Source organism: Entelurus aequoreus, linkage group LG21, assembly GCF_033978785.1.
Source record: "Entelurus aequoreus isolate RoL-2023_Sb linkage group LG21, RoL_Eaeq_v1.1, whole genome shotgun sequence".
Lineage (NCBI taxonomy): Eukaryota > Metazoa > Chordata > Actinopteri > Syngnathiformes > Syngnathidae > Entelurus > Entelurus aequoreus.
This window is the reverse complement of record NC_084751.1, coordinates 44268859-44290748: the sequence shown is the minus strand read 5'-3', so window position 1 is coordinate 44290748 and position 21890 is coordinate 44268859. Positions and strand designations below refer to the sequence as shown.

The window sequence follows — 21890 nt, the reverse complement described above, 5'->3', positions numbered from 1 at the left end:
ACGTGTCAGTCAAAGGCCCGGCGCCACATGCAGAGGCGCATATTTCTGCATTGATTGCAACGCAGCACGGTCCGTAATTGATGGCTACACATACGCCTAGGTGCACGCTCGAGACCCGGTTAAAAAAGGTACTTAAAACGTGCGCGCCGCACCGAACTGTGCGCCCCGCGGGGGACGCCTGCTCGACGGAGCCTGCATTTTGCGGAGGTATTTTAGCCTTCATCTCCTCATATACGCAGTGACTTGACAGATATTGATATGCAAAGCAGGACGACGCGGAACAAAATGCAGATAATTAAGTGAAGATGTTGTGGGTAGAATGGCGCTTTAGAGCGTGCACGGGGGACCCAGCACATGGTAAGCCATATGCCTCGGTGCAGGCAGCTATCCTTTGGGGTGGAGGAAGCGAGGAATGTTGGGGGGCGGGGGGGGGGGGGACTCGAACCGTGTCCTCGTCGTACCTTTAGGCCGGGGGTCGGCAACCAAAAATGTTGAAAGAGCCATATTGGACCACAAATTTAAAAAAGTAATTGGTCTGGAGCCACTAGAAATTAAAAGTCTTATATAAGTGTTATAATGAAGACAACACATGATGTAAGTGGCTAATTAGCTATATTAGCCTACTATCAAAAGGACTATGTGTAGCAGGCTGACGCAAATCTTCGTTGATCTAGCAGACCTAGCATAATGTTGTGAGAGTCCAGTCCATAGTGGATCTAACATAATGGTGAGAGTCCAGTCCATAGTGGATCTAACATAATAGTGTGAGAGTCCAGTCCATAGTGGATCCAACATAATATTGTGAGAGTCCAGTCCATAGTGGATCTAACATAATAGTGTGAGAGTCCAGTCCATAGTGGATCTAACATAATAGTGAGATTCCAGTCCATAGTGGATCTAACATAATAGTGAGAGTCCAGTCCATAGTGGATCTAACACAATAGTGTGAGAGTCCAGTCCATAGTGGATCTAACATAATAGTGAGAGTCCAGTCCATAGTTGATCTAACATAATTGTGAGAGTCCAGTCCATAGTGGATCTAACATAATAGTGAGAGTCCAGTCCATAGAGAATCTAACATAATAGTGAGAGAGTCCAGTCCATAGTGGATCTAACATAATAGTGAGAGTCCAGTCATAGTGGATCTAACATAATAGTGAGAGAGTCCAGTCCATAGTGGATCTAACATAATAGTGTGAGAGTCCAGTCCATAGTGGATCTAACATAATTGTGAGAGTCCAGTCAATAGTGGATCTAACATAATAGTGGATCTAGCATAATTGTGAAAGTCCAGTCCATAGTGGATCTAACATAATAGTGTGAGAGTCCAGTCCATAGTGGATCTAACATAATAGTGAGAGTCCAGTCCATAGTGGATCTAACATAATAGTGAGAGTCCAGTCCATAGTGGATCTAACATAATAGTGTGAGAGTCCAGTCCATAGTGGATCTAACATAATTGTGAGAGTCCAGCCCATAGTGGATCTAACATAATAGTGTGAGAGTCCAGTCCATAGTGGATCTAACATAATAGTGAGAGTCCAGTCCATAGTGGATCTAACATAATAGTGAGAGTCCAGTCCATAGTGGATCTAACATAATAGTGAGAGTCCAGTCCATAGTGGGGCCAGCAGGAGACCATCCCGAGCGGAGACGGGTCAGCAGTGCAGAGACGTCCCCAACCGATGCACAGGCGAGCGGTCCACCCCGGGTCCCGACTCTGGACACTTCATCTGTGGCCACCGGACCATCCCAGTCGCTTCACACTCGGCTGCGAACCGATCCAGTGAGAGCTGAAGATCCTGGCCAGATGAAGCCATCAGGACCACATCACCACCATTTCCACACATTTTTTAAAAAGCTCCCACGGAGCCACCAGGGCGCCGCCAAAGAGCCGCATGTGACTCTGGAGCCGCGGGTTGCCGACCCCCCACTCTGGGCGAATGACGCGGATGTTGTGCGACGTCAGCGCCGAGGTCAAGGGTTGAAAAGTTTCATCGCTAACCACGGGGAGGGGTGTTTTTTTTCCCGTTACGTCTCACTAAGGCTCAAACCCCAAGAGGGGCTGGCAGGAAGCGGGGAGGATCTCGCTGCTGCCGGGGGCGACAGGCTCTCTGTGCCATCCACTTACACAAACGGCAGGATCAGCGCTCCACACAAGAATAATTAGAAGATAATGGGTAGTAATGCGGCCCGATCTGTCCCGATTATCTCCTGGCAGCGACCGGCACAGCGCCATCTGGTGCCAGATCTCGGGGCAGCGGCTGCTCCGCCACGTGAAAAGGAGGTGGGTTTAGGCTTAATCTCCCACCCCGTTCTGTTATTGACTGTCTGCACGCTGCTGCACGGTCGACGTCTATGCTGCGTTCATGTCGCACGTACAGTTAGTTGACAGCTGCCGCCGGAGTGTCTCGGTGAGCGGCAGTCGTCGGAGTGTTTCTGAGATCCTCCAAGAGCGGTTGTACGGACAAGTGTCTGTCAGGCCGGGCTCTGGCTCAGCTTAACTCCCACCCCGTGTCTTCTTAAACAGGCTCTCTCCCACAGCTCCGGGGGCCAAATTCACGATGCAATCCATTGCGGGGGCCGCCCCGGCCCGGGCTTTAGTGCCTTATACGGGCTCTTTGTGCTTTGTGTTTACAGACGCTTTACGTTCCCAGCAGGATTCAAAAGCCCCTCAAACCGCTCGACACCTTTGCTGAAACGGAGCAGCCGATCTCATAATACCACAGCTTTCTCCTCCTTTAGAGGGAGACTTATCAAATGTTCTCCCATTCGCTGTTTGGAGCAGTTGGCGCCGTTAAGAGGCGGGGTCGACATGGCGTCACTATAGCCGTTTGGCAAATTATTAGTTTAATTAATGCAGTTAAAGGCCTACTGAAATGAAATTTTCTTATTCAAACGGGGATAGCAGATCCATTCTATGTGTCATACTTGATCATTTCGCGATATTGCCATATTTTTGCTGAAAAGATTTAGTAGAGAACATCGACGATAAAGTTCGCAACTTTTGGTTGTTGATAAAAAAAAGCCTTGCCTGTACCAGAAGTAGCGTGACGTCGCAGGTTGAAAGGCTCCTCACATTTCCCCATTGTTTACACCAGCAGCGAGAGCGATTCGGACCGAGAAAGCGACGATTACCCCATTAATTTGAGCGAGGATGAAAGATTTGTGGATGAGGAACGTGAGAGTGAAGGACTAGAGTGCAGTGCAGGACGTATCTTTTTTCGCTCTGACCGTAACTTAGGTACAAGCTGGCTCATTGGATTCCACACTTTCTCCTTTTTCTATTGTGGATCTCAGATTTGAATTTCAAACCACCTCGGATACTATATCCTCTTGAAAATGAGAGTCGAGAACGCGAAATGGACATTCACAGTGACTTTTATCTCCACGACAATACATCGGTGAAGCACTTTAGCTACGGAGCTAACGTGATAGCATCGGGCTTAACTGCAGATAGAAACAAAAGAAATAAGCCCCTGACTGGAATGATAGACAGAAAATCAACAATACTATTAAACCATGGACATGTAACTACACGGTTAATGCTTTCCAGCCTGGCGAAGCTTAACAATGCTGTTGCTAACGACGCCATTGAAGCTAACTTAGCTACGGGACCTCACAGAGCTATGCTAAAAACATTAGCTATCCACCTACGCCAGCCCTCATCTGCTCATCAACACCCGTGCTCACCTGCGTTCCAGCGATCGACGGCGCGACGAAGGACTTCACCCGATCATCGATGCGGTCGGCGGCTAGCTTCGGATAGCGCGTCTGCTATCCAACTCAAAGTCCTCCTGGTTGTGTTGCTGCAGCCAGCCGCTAATACACCGATCCCACCTACAGCTTTCTTCTTTGCAGTCTCCATTGTTCATTAAACAAATTGCAAAAGATTCACCAACACAGATGTCCAGAATACTGTGGAATTTTGCGATGAAAACCGAACTGTTTGTATTGGGATACAATGTGTCCGAATACTTCCGCTTCAACCATTGACGTCACGCGCAAACGTCATCATATCTAGACGTTTTCAACCGGAAGTTTCCCGGGAAATTTAAAATTGCACTTTATAAGTTAACCCGGCCGTATTGGCATGTGTTGCAATGTTAAGATTTCATCATTGATGTATAAACTATCAGACTGCGTGGTCGCTAGTAGTGGCTTTCAGTAGGCCTTTAAGTCAATAGGAAGGTTTAAAATACCCTGAACAAGGTTGTCCTGTATATGAAATATGACCATATGACACCTACTCTCAAATCCCTTCACTGGCTTCCTGTTCCACTCAGGATTGAATTCAAAGTCTCCCTACTAACCCACCAGTGCCTCCATGGAACTGCTCACCCCCAAATCCTCCACACAACACCTCCGCTCCGGACAGGCTAACCTCCTCCAACCTCCGAGGACAAAGCTACGAACAATGCTCCGCCGCTCCCATTCTGTGGAACGCTCTTCCTGACCACCTGAGGGCACCACAGACTGTGGATGCTTTTAAAAAATGCTTAAAAACCCCTTCTTTTTAAAAAAAGCCTTTTTTTTAAAGATATATACATACTAGTTTTAGCTATTTTGCTGTTCTAGTTTTTATTTGTATTTATTTTTTATTATCTTTTTATTTTTATTTTTTTTAATACCCGGTAGCACTTTAAGGTTGTTTACTCAATGTAGAGTGTTTTTTTTACAAATAAAATCTATTACTATTGTCCCAATACCAATATTTCGGTACCGGTACTGGTACCGAAATGTATTTCGATACTTTTATAAATACCCCCACTCCCTTCTTATCGCGATCTTTTTGATAATGCTAAATGTAAACGGTTGTCAACCTGCACATCAATGCAGTTTCTATGCCGCTAGACAAAACTCAAACAAAATCTTGTTGACGTGTATGACTTAAGTGTTATTATGACAATGACAATAAAGGAATTGATTGATTGAAATAAAGGGGACCACAAAAAAAATAGCATTATTGGCTTTATTTTAACCAAAAACTCTTAGGGTACATAAAACATATGTTTCTTATTGCTATTTTGTCCTTAAATAAAATAGTGAACATACTAGATAACTTGTCTTTTAGTAGTAAGTAAACAAACAAAGGCTCCTAATTAGTCTGCTGACGTATGCAGTAACATATTGTGTCATTTATACACCTATTATTTTGTACACATTATTGTCAACATTATTAACCCTAACCCTATACTGTATAACAGCTTATAACAGGAACTTAACATCACAAAGAGGCAAGTCCATAAAAATAGGTTACATATATATATTCTGAATCGGTACATCAAACCAACGGTAATGGCTCAACAATCTCTTTTTTACCCAAACAAAAAAAACATCACAGCCAATTGTTGATATTTAATTATTTGATAATACTTTTGTATTGTTTATAAAATGTGCAAAGACATATATAGTGACGGCAATGCTTTAATTTGGAGCTAAAGTTGTTTTTTTTATGTCCGGTATGCAATTATCGGTGAACATATAATACGTGGATGATGTCACTTCCGCCAAGTCACTTCCTGTTGGTTGACTTCCGGTATTCGTCCGAAAGCAAGTCGTACAAGTTGCTGTCCTCTGTAATCATATCTGTTGCCATCCTACACAAAGCAACACCGTAAGTTGTCTTTAACAAGTTAAGAACATGTTAGACATGTTAAAAAAAAAGTGTAATAGTGCCGATATGTTGAATAGAATCTCAAATTAGATACGTGCTCAAGTCTTTCTGGCAGGCGGGGGTCTCCCTCTGCTGGACATTTTGGGACATAACTGTTACATTTTGTAGTCATAGTAGACAAATATGTACAGAGGCAATAAGTATGTTCGTATCTCGTTTTTCACCGTCATGTCTATGAAGAAATGTCACAAGTAAATGGTTAAGCTTACAACAACGTTCGACGTTTCTACACGTCCTACGAGAACACTGAAAATCTTAAATGTCAACAATAGGGGTGGTGTTCGAAAACCGGTTCTCCCGATTGTTCGATAAGAAAAGAACCAATTCCATGGATTCGAATCCCTTTTTGAGAAACGGTTCTCGTTATTGAGCCAATATAGTAAAGAAAAATATTTGATTTTTTATTCGGATCCCTGGGAAGGAATACCGTGTCACTAGTGAGCAGTAAAGAATATGGAGTGATTTTTGGTCTAGAACGGGGGCGCAAGCAGCTCTTTAGTGCCGCCCTAGTGGCTCCCTGGAGCATTTTTAAAAAAGGTTTGAAAATGGAAAAAGATGGGGGGGAAAATAATTTTCTTGTTTTTTTGTTTGAGGACAAACATCAGTGTTTCCCACACATTCATTTATTTGTGGCGGCCCGCCACGAAAGAATTACGTCCGCCACAAATAAATTTTAAAAAAAAATTTTTTAAATGTATTTTTATTTTTTTTGTCCTGTCCAGCTTCTCAGGCAAATCATATAGTTGATGTAGATGCCCATATAGGCTGTTCAGATTTACTTTACAAAAGAGAAGTGTAAGATACTTCTCTTGTTGCCTTGTTTGTATTTGACCACTACTGTTTTCTGTTTATTTGTTACTGACTGTGGCAGGACACCTCTGCCTCTGTTTCACTTTATGTTGCTGGTAAATAATATGGTTGTAGTAGTAGGCTCAAGTTAAATTATTTAGTATGCTCTAATTAAAGGGGCAGAGCTTTAAGAGACATTTTAGCTTTTATATTTTATAAGATATATTTTTTGTAAGAACCACAATTAATAAATATATTTCAGTGAATAACTTATTGTTCAAATCTGTATATAAATATGTACATAAAGTGTTGTAATTATATTGTAAAATGGATGGATGGATGGATGGGCGTTTAAAACAAAACTGTTATTATTAATTAGTAAGTATACATTTTTTGAGCCTTTTAGAGAAAATCATATCATTGTAGTAAATTATGCAAATCACTCGATGATGTCATGGTGGCCACGCCCATAGCCACGCCCCCACCGCCACAGGTATCTTGGCAGTTTATGGGAAACACTGAACATGACACAAACATTCCCAATTGTTAGAACTACCACTGTTTAATATGTTTGTGTGTATGCTTCACTGATGACAGTATTTGGTAAACATCATTTTGTCCTACTAATTTCGGCGGTTCTTGAACTCACCATAGTGTGGACTGTGACGCAATAGTTTGTTTACGTGCAAAATCTTCCACTCCTTCTTTGTCTCATTTTGTCCACCAAAAGTTTTATACTGTGCGTGAATGCACATATGTGAGCTTTATTGATGTTATTGACTTGTTGGAGTGCTAATCAGGCATATTTGGTCAGTGCATGACTGCAAGCTAATCAATACTAACATGCTATTTAGGCTAGCTCTATGTACATATTGCATCATTATGCCTCATTTGTAGGTATATTTGAGCTCATTTAATATCCTTTACTTTTATCCTCTTTGTATGTAATTTAGTTTTGCATGTCTCATGACACATTATCTGTATGTCATATTGGTTGCATTTCAGATAGTTGTTTGTGCGCCATGTTGTTCCAGACCACAGCAAACATTACCTAGCTTGCCAAAGATTGTGATAAATCTATTAAAAGAAGACAGCCTGCCGTTTCCTTTAACTTGGACACACACATCTATACCTCTGGCCATTCTAAGCCAGTCATTTCCAGGAGTTATCTCACCTTCTGAGTAGCCTCTGATTTACTAATGGTTTCTAATGTTGTAAAAATGTGTAGAATAAATATTAAAATGTCAACATTTCTGTCAACGAAGATCTGCAACATGTGCCTGCGACACAGTCATTTTGATAGTAGGCTATTATAGCTAATATAGACACTTACATCATGCGTTGCCTTGATTATAACACTTATATGCGGCTTTTCATTTTTTGCGGCTCCAGACAGATTTTTATTTTTTATTTTTGGTCAAATATGGCTCTTTCAACATTTTGGGTTGCAGATTCCTGGTCTAGAACATGTTTTGCTTTATTCATTCACTCACTTTAGCAGTCATAATCATATAGAAACAAAAAAAAAACATGCTATTAATCGGAAATAACTGCATTATTGTGATATCATGGAAATAATGGGGGTTTAACCTTTGACAAATTATTCCCTGCAAAAAGTTCCCAAACTTTATTTTTCAGTGGGAGAGCACAATCTCCTGCATAGTGGGTTTAAATCAGTAACACCCACTATAGTGCCAGCTGGGTCACCCACCTCAGTCTTTACCCCCCACCCACTGTCCTTTTAATTTCCATGCACAACCTTTGCTGACTGTGGCGACGCTAACTCTGCTAATCCCGAGGTAGGGAGGATAATTTATGAAGCATTTACATGAAGAAGCCCAGCTAATTGGAAGCATGTGTCTTGATAAGCCTCGCCAACACACACACACGCTGCAGACCAGCAGGCTGAGATCCTCGCGCGCTGAACCTCATATTTATCATTTCACCTCATAGAAAAACTGAGATTTAATTTTTCTTTCTTCAGTCCATGGTTTGACAAAAACAGACTATCCTTAAACATCAGTTAAACTAAAATAATGCTATTCGGAAACAGTAGAAGGGAAAGTCCAACACAAATAGAATAGACATTGAAATAGTATGTCAGGAAGTGTTGGTGACGAACCCCAAGATGCAAAGATGGCAGGCTTGTTGCAGGAAGACATGATTTTAATGTCCAAAGAATGCAGGGAAAACAGGAACCAGGCAAACTGGAGACAGCAAACAGGAACCAGGAAACAAGGAGAACTGTAGACAGCAAACCGTCTACAGCATACAGCTAACAGGAACCAGGAAACAAGGAGAACTGGAGACAGCAAACAGTCTACAGCACACAGCTAACAGGAAACAGGCAAACTGGAGACAGCAAACAGGAACCAGGAAACAAGGAGAACTGGAGACAGCAAACCGTCTACAGCATACAGGAAACAGGCAAACAGGAACCAGGAAACAAGGAGAACTGGAGACAGCAAACAGTCTACAGCCCACAGCTAACAGGAAACAGGCAAACTGGAGACAGCAAACAGGAACCAGTAAACAAGGAGAACTGGAGACAGGAACCAGGAAACAAGGAGAACTGGAGACAGCAAACCGTCTACAGCATACAGGAAACAGGCAAACAGGAACCAGGAAACAAGGAGAACTGGAGACAGCAAACAGTCTACAGCCCACAGCTAACAGGAAACAGGCAAACTGGAGACAGCAAACAGGAACCAGTAAACAAGGAGAACTGTAGACAGCAAACAGGAACCAGGAAACAAGGAGAACTAGAGACACCAAACAGTCTACAGCATACACCTAACAGGAAACAGGCAAACTGGAGACAGGAACCAGGAAACAAGGAGAACTAGAGACACCAAACAGTCTACAGCATACAGCTAACAGGAACCAGGAAACAGCATACAGGAACCAGCTAAACGGATACAGGAGACGAGGAACCAGGGAGAACTGGAGACAGCAAACAGTCTACAGCTTACAGCTAACAGGAACCAGGAAACAGGCAAACTGGAGACAGGAAACAAGGAGAACTAGAGATAGCTAACCGTCTACAGCATAAAGCTAACAGGAAACAGGCAAACAGGAACCAGGAAACAAGGAGAACTGGAGACAGCAAACAGTCTACAGCATACAGCTAACAGGAACCAGGAAACAGCATACAGGAACCAGCTAAACGGATACAGGAGACGAGGAACCAGGGAGAACTGGAGACAGCAAACAGTCTACAGCATACGGCTAACAGGAACCAGGAAACAGGCAAACTGGAGACAGCAAACAGGAAACAAGGAGAACTAGAAACAGCTAACAGTCTACAGCATGAAGCTAACAGGAACCAGGAAACAGGCAAACTGGAGACAGGAACCAGGAAACAAGGAGAACTGGAGACAGCAAACAGTCTACAGCACGCAGCTAACAGGAACCAGGAAACAGGCAAACTGGAGACAGCAAACAGGAAACCAGGAGAACTAGAGACAACAACCAGTCTACAGCATACAGCTAACAGGAACCAGGAAACAGCATACAGGAACCAGCTAACCGAATACAGGAGACGAGGAACCAGGGAGAACTGGAGACAGCATACAATACTCCAGCACTCACTGGAGGGCGAGGCAGTTGTGTAGGTTGTGAGTTCAAACCCCAGCCGAGTCATACCAAAGACTATAAAAATGGGACCCGTTACCTCCCTGCTTGGCACTCAGCATCAAGGGTTGGAATTGGGGGTTAAATCCCCCAAAAAATGATTCCCGGGCGCGGCCACCGCTGCTGCTCACTGCTCCCCTCATCTCCCAGGGGGTGAACAAGGGGATGGGTGAAATGCAGAGGACAAATTTCACCACACCTAGTGTGTGTGTGACAATCATTGGTACTTTAACTTTTAACTTAATAATGATTGATGATAAAATGAACTGGAAATCTCATATAAAAAATCTATTATCGGACATCTCTAGTTATATTTCTCCTCTTTTGTTGAGGAGAATTGTTTGTTTTTTTAAATTGCACCCCTAGTCCCTATACTAGGTGTCAAATTGCTTTAACGGAGAAGGAGTCAAAAAAGATAAGAGGAGGACTTTGCAGAAGGATCTCGGTGAAGAAATAAAGAGGAATGTGCACAAGATGAAGGCAGCATGAACACCTGATGATGCTTTGCAGACTACTTCATCATAGGTGCAGTTTTTCTCCGGGTCCCCTCGTACCTGATCTATTTGGTTTTCAGCAGCGCAAAGAGCTATAAATCAGGGGAATGGGGAGGGTCGATGATTAGGTTAGGGGTGCAGCGAGCGAAGGAGGAGGGCTGGTGCAGCAGACAGGTTACTGATGGTGTTTGTTCCTCCCAGGCATGTACCTGCACGGGGGGCACCTTCTCCTGGGCCTTACATCGAGGAGCTATGGCTCTGCTGGGGCCCCACGTGGCCTGGAGGACACATGAAGTGAGCGGGAATTACCCAGCTGGGCAGAAATATATATATAATATATATATATATATATATATATATAAATATATATATATATATATATATATATATATATATATATATATATATATATATATATATATATATATATATATATATATATATGAGCACGCCATTGCTTATTCAGGGCCATTATATCCTGCAGGAAGATGGGGAGGGAGGAGCAGCCCATGGGAGGAGGGAGTATTTATTCATGTTGTTGCATATTGTCATGCAATTAAAACTTCATTTGTTTAAATACGTGGACTTTAGCCTCATTTGAGCCCTGGTGGAAGGATTTTGTTGTTTTTTTTTTAAAGAAAAATGACTCATATAATGCATGCCTAGAATGCATTCACAGATGTGTTTGTTTAGGAAATGGTCCTCCCTGTCAATTATTGATGCATCCTTAATTAGTTTACACAGAGTGGTATGGATGATGATAAAATAAATACATTTAGAAATAAATACATGTGGAAATGAATAAATATAGAAATAAATACTGGAATAAATAAATAAAATAATAAACAAATAAAAACAACTAGCAAATAAATGGGACATTCATGTATTTATTTCCAAATTTTTTCATTTGTGAAGTGAAGTGAATTACATTTATATAGCGCTTTTTCTCAAGTGACTCAAAGCGCTTTACATTGTGAAACCCAATATCTAAGTTACATTTAAACCAGTGTGGGTGGCACTGGGAGCAGGTGGGTAAAGTGTCTTGCCCAAGGACACAACGGCAGCGACTAGGATGGCGGAAGCGGGGATCGAACCTGCAACCCTCAAGTTGCTGGCACGGCCGCTCTACCAACCGAGCTATACCGTCCCCGGTATAGCTTGTACATTTATTTATTCCCTAATGTATTTATTTCCACATGTATTTATTTATTTATACAATTATTTATATGTCCACATTTATAGACTTCCACATTTATTAATTTCTACATTTATTTATTCCTACATGTATTTATTTCCACATGTATTTATTTCTACATTTATGTATTTCTACATTCATTTATTTACTTATTTGTTTATTTATACATTTATGTATTTCCACATTTATTGATTTCCACATTTATTGATTTCTAAATTAATTTATTTCCACATGTGTTTATTTCTACATGTATTTATTTTTACATTTATTTATTCCCACATGTATTTATTTATACATGTATGTATTTCTACATTTATTTATTTCCACATTTTTTCATTTCTACATTTATTTATTTCCTAATGTATTTATTCCCACATTTATTTATTTCTACAAATATTTGTAGATGTCTACATTTATAGACTTCCACATTTATTAATTTCTACATGTATTTATTTCCACATTTATTTATGTCTACATTTATTTATTTCCACATTTATTTATTTATACATTTAATTCCACATTTGTTCCTACATTTATGTGTTTCTACATGTATTTATTTATACATTTATGTATTTCTACATGTATTTATTTCCACATGTATTTATTTCCACATGTATTTATTTCTACATTTATTTATTCCTACATTTATTCCCACATTTATTTATTTATACATTTATTCATTTCCACATTTATTCATTTATTCATTTATGTATTTCCTAATGTATTTATTTCCACATTTATTTATTTATACATTTATTTATATGTCTACATTTATAGACTTCCACATTTATTAATGTCTACATTTATTTATTCCTACATTTATTTATTTCCACATTTATTTATTTCTACATTTATTCATTTCTACATTTATTAATTTCTTCATTTATTTATTTCCTAATGTATTTATTTCAACATTTATTTATTTCTACAATTATTTGTAGATGTCTACATTTATAGACTTCCACATTTATTTATTTCTACATTTATTTATTTCCACATTTATTTATTTCTACATTTATTCATTTCCACATTTATTCATTTATCTATTTCCTAATGTATTTATTTCCACATTTATTTATTTCTTCATTTATTTATATATGTCTACATTTATAGACTTCCACATTTATTTATTTCCACATGTATTCATTTCTACATGTATTTATTTCCTAGTGCATTTATTTTCACATTTATTTATTCCTACAATTATTTATAAATGTCTACATTTATAGACTTCCATATTTATTTATTTCTACATGTATTTATTTCTACATTTATGTATTTATTTTTATATTTATTTATTCCCACATTTATTTATTTCTACATTTATTTATTTATTTCCAATTTTTTTCATTTCTACATATATTTTTTTCCTAATGTATTTATTTAATTTCTACATGTATTTATTTCGACATTTATTTATTTCGACCTTTATATGTTTCTACATTTATTTATTTATTTCCAAATTTTTTCATTTCTACATACATTTATTTTCTAATGTATTTATTTCCACGTGTATTTATTTATACAACTATTTGTAGATGTCTACATTTATAGACTTCCACATTTATTAATTTCTACATGTATTTATTTCCACATTTATTTATTCCCACATTTATTAATTTCTACATGTATGTATTTCTCCATTTATTTATTTCCACATTTTTTTCATTTCTACATTTATTTATTTCCTAATGTATTTATTTCCACACGTATTTATTTCTACATTTATTGATTTTCCACATTTGCTTATTTCTACATTTCTGTATTTCCACATTTGATCTATTTTAAACTTCTATACGTGTGTCCTCCACAGAGCAGCATGTGTACTTGACCCGAGTGCCTCGCTGGGAGAGATTTGCCAGTGGAGCCCCCACCGGCACGACACCTTCCCTCAGGTAACAAATCCTCCAAAATGCATCCGTCTGCCAGAAAGTCAGAAACCCCAAAACATGCGCGGGGATGATAACGAACGCGCTTCATGTGCGTGACTGAGAGCGTGATACGCCGCGAGCGCCAACCCCCCCACGCCCCCCACACTCATATTGTACAACTCTGTTTTACTTGTTCGCCCATTTAATGGCTGCTCTGTGTTACTGTATGTTTCATCAGCATCAGGGTGGCAGGTGGGAGGGATCCCGCCTTTCGAGTGGCGAGGGGGGGGGCTTTGTTTGCTTTAGTTTACACGCTCGCTCGTTGTTTGTGGCGTGTCGGCGCGCCAAGCTCTCTGCTGTCAGCCTCCCTATCAGCGAGTGTGACAGCTCCGCCGCCATGTTTTGAAGGAAGAGGAGGAATTAAAAGATAAGAGACGGAACGGCGGCGAAGGGGAAGAAAGGAAGTGGTTGAACCTTACCTCCCGAGCATATTTTTTCCTTGTCGGATCTGCAAGTTGGAAGTTTGAAGACGAGGCGACAAAAGGGCGTCTTTTAGAGCTAATGTGGGCAATTGTCTTCACTTTCTGGGGTGCAGGCGGAGAAGAAGGGGAAGGCCGGGGATTACAGGGATGATCCCGCCATTCATGCTGGCTCAAAACAGAGCCCGCGTTTCCCTCCCCGAACCCTGCTAATTCCCTTTTGATGAGGCGTGCAAAATAAATCCTATTTCCACGCCTTTATTCCCGGACGACTCCCGGAGCGAAAGGTTTTTACGGGCTTCTGCACTGCAAAAACTGAAATCTAAATAAGATTAAATATATCAAAAACGATGATATTTGCTTATTTTCTGTCTGATAAGCATACTTGCCAACCTTAAGAGGTGGGCGGGGTTAAGGGGAGGAGTATATTTATAGCTAGAATTCACTGAAATTCAAGTATTTCATATATATGCGTGTACAGCTCCACTAATGGACATTGGAGTGTTACTTTCAAAGGCAAAATTAAAGTATTGCTAGAAACATCATTTTATATGGGACTTTATTGTATTATATGTATAGTACATGTTCCAAAAAGAAAGAAAGCATAAAACACCACCAGAATTAGAGATATTACAAGTCAAAGTGATGAAGCTTCGTGTTACGCTCATGACTTGGTATAACTAAACATTACCCTATAAGATGAAGGCAATTGCATTTTATTGATATTTGAAATGTATTCAATGTTTATAAATGCATATTTGAATATACTAAATGTAAAAAAGGGAATAAATATTCAAAATAAGATCCTTAAATGAAATCTAGTTTGGTTACGCCATCATGAGCGCAACAGAAGGTTGTAAATGTTTCAACTACAATTCTAAATAAGATGTCAAAAGCAAATCAAATACAAACAGCTTAAAGATTGATCAATACCTATTTAAATTTTGTAATACATGAATATGATGATTTATCAAAATATAAAAGAAATATACCTGTACAGAACGCTCATGATGGTTACACCAAAAAGTAACGCTATGAATCACGTTTTTCCAAGTTTTTGGGGCATTTTTATGCTATTTCCAAGCATCTCCTTTTTATTATCGTTGATTTTAAATGGTCAAACTAATTCATATTGTATATAAATGCCCTAGTAAACAAATAAAAAGTCATATTCATTTTGATTGTTACATTTTGAAGTACATTTGTGCAGGTGGGTGCGAATGTATCCATTACCAGAGCTGTACACATATATATGTAACAGGGTCAATTATGTCTTGTAAATCAGTTGTCCCCAACCACCGGGCCGTGGCCCGGTACCGGTCCGTGGATCGATTGGTACCGGGCTGCACAAGAAAAAAAAAAAAAAAAAATTTTTTTTTTCTTGTGCAGCCCGGTACCAATCGATCCACGGGCCGGTACCGTATACATAAATACATAAATGTCGAAATAAATACATGTAGAAATAAATACATGTGAAAATAAATGCATTAGGAAATAAATAAATGTAAAAATTAATACATGTGAAAATAAATAAATGTAGAAATACATAATTTTCGTTTCTTTTCTTTTTTTTAAATGTAGAAATACATAAATGTAGAAATAAGTATGTGTAGAAACAAATACATGGGGAAGTCTATAAATGTAGACATCTACAAATAATTGTAGAAATAAATAAATGTGAAAATAAATAAATGTAGAAATTGGTTTTGTTTTTTTTGTTTTTTTAAATGTAGAAATACATAAATGTAGAAATAAATACATGTGGAAGTCTATAAATGTAGACATCTACAAATAATTGTAGAAATAAATAAATGTGAACATAAATGCATTAGGAAATAAATAAATGTAGAAATACAGTAGGTAAAAAAAAATTAATTTTTTTTAAATGTAGAAATAAATAAATGTACAATACATAAATGTAGAAATAAATACATGTGGAAGTCTATAAATGTAGACATCTACAAATAATTGTAGAAATGAATAAATGTGAAAATAAATGCATTAGGAAATAAATAAATGTAGAAATAGGTAATTTTTGTAATTTATTTTTTTAAATGTAGAAATAAATAAATGTATAATACATAAATGTAGAAATATATACATGTGGAAATCTATAAATGTAGACATCTACAAATAATTGTAGAAATAAATAAATGTGAACATAAATGCATTAGGAAATAAATAAATGTAGAAATACAGTAGGTAAAAAAAAAATATTTTTTTTTAAATGTAGAAATAAATAAATGTACAATACATAAATGTAGAAATAAATACATGTAGAAATAAATACATGTGGAAGTCTATAAATGTAGACATCTACAAATAATTGTAGAAATAAATAAATGTGAAAATAAATGCATTAGGAAATAAATAAATGTAGAAATGAATACATGTGAAAATAAATAAATGTAGAAATACATATATATATATTTTAAATTTTTTTAAATTAAATCAACATAAAAAAACACAAGATATACTTACAATTAGTGCACCAACCCAAAAAACCTCCCTCCCCCATTTACACTCATTCACACAAAAGGGTTGTTTCTTTCTGTGAGTAATATTTCTGGTTCCTACATTATATATCAATATATATCAATACAGTCTGCAGGGATACAGTCCGTAAGCACACATGATTGTATTTTTTTATGTGTGCCACGACAGCGCCGGTGTGTGTACATATATATACGTCCAGTCAGCCTCATTACGCTCGCACCAGAGTGACACGTTTACACGAGCGCTCCCCGCCACAAATGTGCCATCATTGTTTTCGTGCATCATGTGGTGTTACTCCAAATGTGTTGGCGGCGGAGACTCCAGGTGTGTACTGTCCGTCTCCCGGCCTGTCGGCCCCGTTGCACTCCCGCGCGCTAACAAGCTCCTCCGTCTCTTTCGCCGCTGTCTGTATTATTAATGGCGAGCAGCTGGGAGCGGTGCAGGTACACGCGCAGCCAGACAAAGGCCCATATATAATCGTAAAGTCCTAACAAACGACCTGATGTAAATGAGGATGCCGGGGCGCGCCGCTATAGAGAGAATTAGGCGAAGAAGAAAAAAAGGATTTTCCTTGTCATGTGACATCAAAAAGGGGCGGCCCAGCTAACCTTTGACCTCCCACCGGACACGGCAGACGCGGGGTCAAGACTTGAGAGTGGTTTCGTTTCCCTGCTGATGGGCCAGTTAGGCTGAGAAAAAGCTTGCTTCTGTGTAGGGTTGTACGGTATACCGGTGCTAGTCATACTTGCCAACCCTCCCGATTTTCCCGGGAGACTCCCGAATTTCAGTGCCCCTCCCGAAAATCTCCCGGGGCGACCATTCTACCGAATTTCTCCCGATTTCCACCCGGACAACATTATTGGGGGCTTGGTCACCAACCTTTTTGAAACCAAGAGCTACTTCTTGGGTGCTGATTAATGCGAAGGGCTACCAGTTTGATACACACTTAAATAAATTGCCAGAAATAGCCAATTTGCTCAGTTTACCTTTAACTCTATGTTATTATTAATAATTAATGATATTTACACTTAATTGAACGGTTTAAAAGAGGAGAAAACACGAAAAAAATTACAATTAAATTTTGAAACCCAGTTTATCTTCAATTTCGACTCTTTAAAATTCAAAATTCAACCGAAAAAAAGAAGAGAAAACCTAGCTATTTCGAATCTTTTGGAAAAAAATTTAAAAATTATTTATGGAAAATCATTAGTAATTGTTCCTGATTAAGATTAATTTTACAATTTTGATGACATGTTTTAAATAGGTTAAAATCCAATCTACACTTTGTTAGAATATATAACAAATTGGACCAAGCTATATTTCTAACAAAGACAAATCATTATTTCTTCTAGATTTTCCAGAACAAAAATTTTAAAAGAAATTCAAAAGACTTTGAAATAAGATTTAAATTTGATTCTACAGATTTTCTAGATTTGCCAGAATATTTTTTTAAAATTTTAATCATAATAAGTTTGAAGAAATCTTTCACAAATATTCTTCGTCGAAAAAACAGAAGCTAAAATGAAGAATTAAATTAAAATGTATTTATTATTCTTTACAATAAAAACAATTAATTTACTTTTTTTTTTTCTTTTTTTTCATTTATTTATTTATTTCAGGCAATGACAAAGACGTACAAGTTGACAAAACATAATAATATAAATTAATATAGTGCATTATTGTCCATGAACATTGATTTAAATTGTCAGGAAAGAAGAGGAAGGAATTTAAAAGGTAAAAAGGTATATGTGTTTAAAAATCCTAAAATCATTTTTAAGGTTGTATATTTTTTCTCTAAAATTGTCTTTCTGAAAGTTATAAGAAGCAAAGTAAAAAAAATTATGAATTTATCTAAACAAGTGAAGACCAAGTCTTTAAAATATTTTCTTGGATTTTCAAATTCTATTTCAGTTTTGTCTCTCTTAGAATTAAAAATGTTGAGCAAAGCGAGACCAGCTTGCTAGTAAATAAAATTTAAAAAATAGAGGCAGCTCACTGGTAAGTGCTGCTATTTGAGCTATTTTTTAGAACAGGCCAGCGGGCTACTCATCTGGTCCTTACGGGCTACCTGGTGCCCGCGGGCACCGCGTTGGTGACCCCTGCCTTAAAGGCACTGCCTTTAGCGTCCTCTCTCACCTGAAAAGGAGACTATTATATACCGTATTTTTCGGAGTATAAGTCGCACCGGCCGAAAATGCATAGTAAAGAAGGAAAAAAACATATATGAGTCGCATTGGAGTATAAGTCGCATTTTTTGGGGAAATGTATTTGATAAAAGCCAACACCAAGAATAGACATTTGAAAGGCAATTTAAAATAAATAAAGAATAGTGAACAACAGGCTGAATAAGTGTACGTTATATGAGGCATAAATAACCAACTGAGAACGTGCCTGGTATGTTAACGTAACATATTATGGTAAGAGTCATTCAAATAACTATAACATATAGAACATGCTATACGTTTACCAAACAATCTGTCACTCCTAATCGCTAAATCCCATGAAATCTTATACGTCTAGTCTCTTACGTGAATGAGATCAATAATATTATTTGATATTTTGCGCTAATGTGTAAATAATTTCACACATAAGTCGCTCCCGAGTATAAGTCGCACCCCCGGCCAAACTATGAAAAAAAACTGCGACTTATAGTCCGAAAAATACGGTATGTCTCCGCTATCCATAGGTTTATCTATAAGCCATAAAGTAGGCAGGCACGGAGCTATTTCTCAGCCGGGCACGTTAATACGCTGACACACAACATCCGGATTCCCATCATGCATTGCTTCAAAACTACGGCAAGTAGTAATTTCCAAAAACATAACAGTGACGAAGCAGAAGAACGAAGAAGAGACATGGGGACGACGAGTAAGAAGAAGAAGTATTGGAACAAATAATTTCAGTTCATCTAGGACAGCTGGAAGGGGAAGTGGTATGCTGCCTGCACTTTTTGTAGATCAGGGGCCGTACTTATCAAGCTTCTTAGAATGACTCCTAAGAAGTCTGCTAAGAGTTGACTTAAGAGTAAATAAATTCTTCGCTGAAAGCTGCACTCAAAAGTTAGTTATCAAGCGTCTTACTCACACTTTCAGCGAAGTGTAGGACTGAATCTTAAGTGTCAAACTCAGAGCTGAATTACGACATTACTATGTGCCGTAAACGGAATTTTAGGTGACGTCATTTCTGTGTCCATAGAAATGACCAATCACGGAAGGGAATCCGTTGTCTAAGAATAAAGAAATATCTTGGAAATATTTAAGTGGACAATGGGAGTGTATATTTTGACAATAAACTACAAAATAATACAAAACAAACTAGTCCCCGCTGGCACTCACGCTACCGCTCCCTCTCTTCTCTCGCCCACACACTCACTGACGTCACTCACCTCACGGCCACACACATACGCTACTGTCATAACATTTTCTTTCCAATTCATTAATTAGGCAACTAATTTGAAACTGGTGTGGGTGGCTCTATATATACTAGCCCACTGCAGCCACATGCAGAAATCAACAAGGAATCGAAAAGTATTAAATCTGTGACAAAAATAATATCCGCTCTGTCTAAACGATACCGTTTGATCAGCTGCTCGTCATCAAAAAAAATAAACATTGTTCCGTTCCCTGAATGTTCGCGCACGTCTCTCTCGCCTCAGTGCCATCCCCTGCTGGCAACTCCTAACCACTTAAGACACCTCTGAAGGTCTCTTAAATATCGTGGAGAGTAGGAGTGATTCTTAGACTTAAGAACGTTGATAAAAAGCTTTTATTCTTAAGTTTGAGAGTAGGACTAAATTTCGCAAATTCTCAGGACTTAAGTGTAAAATGGCACTCTAAGAAGCTTGATAGGTACGGCCCCAGACTTCTCCATTGAACACGGTGGCCGAACTCATTCATGAACGGATTATGACTTATGTGGGAAATTATTAACTCATTACTGTAAAATATCAAATAATATTATTGATCTCATTCACGTAAGAGACTAGACGTATAAGATTTCATGGGATTTAGCGATTAGGAGTGACAGATGGTTTGGTAAACGTATAGCATGTTCTATATGTTATAGTTATTTGAATGACTCTTACCATAATATGTTACGTTAACATACCAGGCACCTTCTCAGTTGGTTATTTATGCCTCATATAACGTACACTTATTCAGCCTGTTGTTCATTATTCTTTAGACATTTTAAATTGCCTTTCAAATGTCTATTCTTGGTGTTGGCTTTTATCAAATACATTTACACAAAAAATGCGACTTATACTCCAGTGCGACTTATATGTGTTTTTTTCCTTGTGTATTATGCATTTTCGGCCGGTGCGACTTATACTCCGAAAAATACGGTATATAAGAAATACTTGAAAATATATATACCCCCACCTCCCCTACAGAGCGCCAATAAACCTTAAAGGCACTTCCTTTGCATGCCGGCCCAATCACATAATATCTACGGCTTTTCACACACACACAAGTGAATGCAAGGCATACTTGGTCAACAGCCATACAGGTCACACTGAGGGTGTCCGTATAAACAAGTTTAACACTGTTACAAATATGCGCCACACTGTGAAACCACACCAAACAAGAATGACAAACACATTTCGGGAGAACATCCGCACCGTAACACAACACAAACACAACAGAACAAATACCCAGAACCCCTTGCAGCACTAACTCTTCCGGGACGCTACAATATACACCCCCCGCTACCCCCTACCCCGCCCACCTCAACCTCCAAAAATAGCTGTCGAACCTCCAAAGCGTAGAAGAGATGGTCAACAATAAAAATGAAAAAAGGGTGATTTTTACCAAATAAATGAAGGATAATTTAGTATTTCACATACATTTTTTTCCATAACTTGAGTTGATTTATTTTGGAAAACCTTGTTACATTGTTTAATGCATCCAGCGGGGCATCACAACAAAATTAGGCATAATAATGTGTTCATTCCACGACTGTATATATCGGTATCGCTTGATATCGCAATCGGTTATTAAGAGTTGGACAATATCGGAATATCGGCAAAAAAGCCATTATCAGACATCTCTACTAAAGTTCCTTGGGTAAATAATGTAATCTCACTATACCGGTATGTTTTAGCGCTTTCATGGCGAGTTTACTGACAGAAATGCATTTTGTCGGAAAGTGCTTTACTATTTCCGGCCTTTTTTCTGCAGGCCGCATAAATGATGATGCGGGCCTTACATCTGACATAATCAAATAAAATGATGCGGCAGGCCACATAAATTAAAGTGG

At 38.4% G+C, this 21890-nt stretch overlaps 1 long non-coding RNA gene across 1 annotated transcript in view; it reads left to right on the top strand.

Annotated features, from left to right (window-relative positions):
- Window positions 1–5453: 5453 nt before the first annotated feature.
- The window catches only part of LOC133638764 (uncharacterized), a 29773-nt gene continuing 13336 nt past the window's right edge, over window positions 5454–21890 (top strand). Inside the window, exons 1-2 of the long non-coding RNA XR_009823682.1 lie at window positions 5454–5617; window positions 13602–13683. This is a non-coding gene — a long non-coding RNA (uncharacterized LOC133638764). The remainder of the gene's footprint in view (window positions 5618–13601; window positions 13684–21890) is intronic.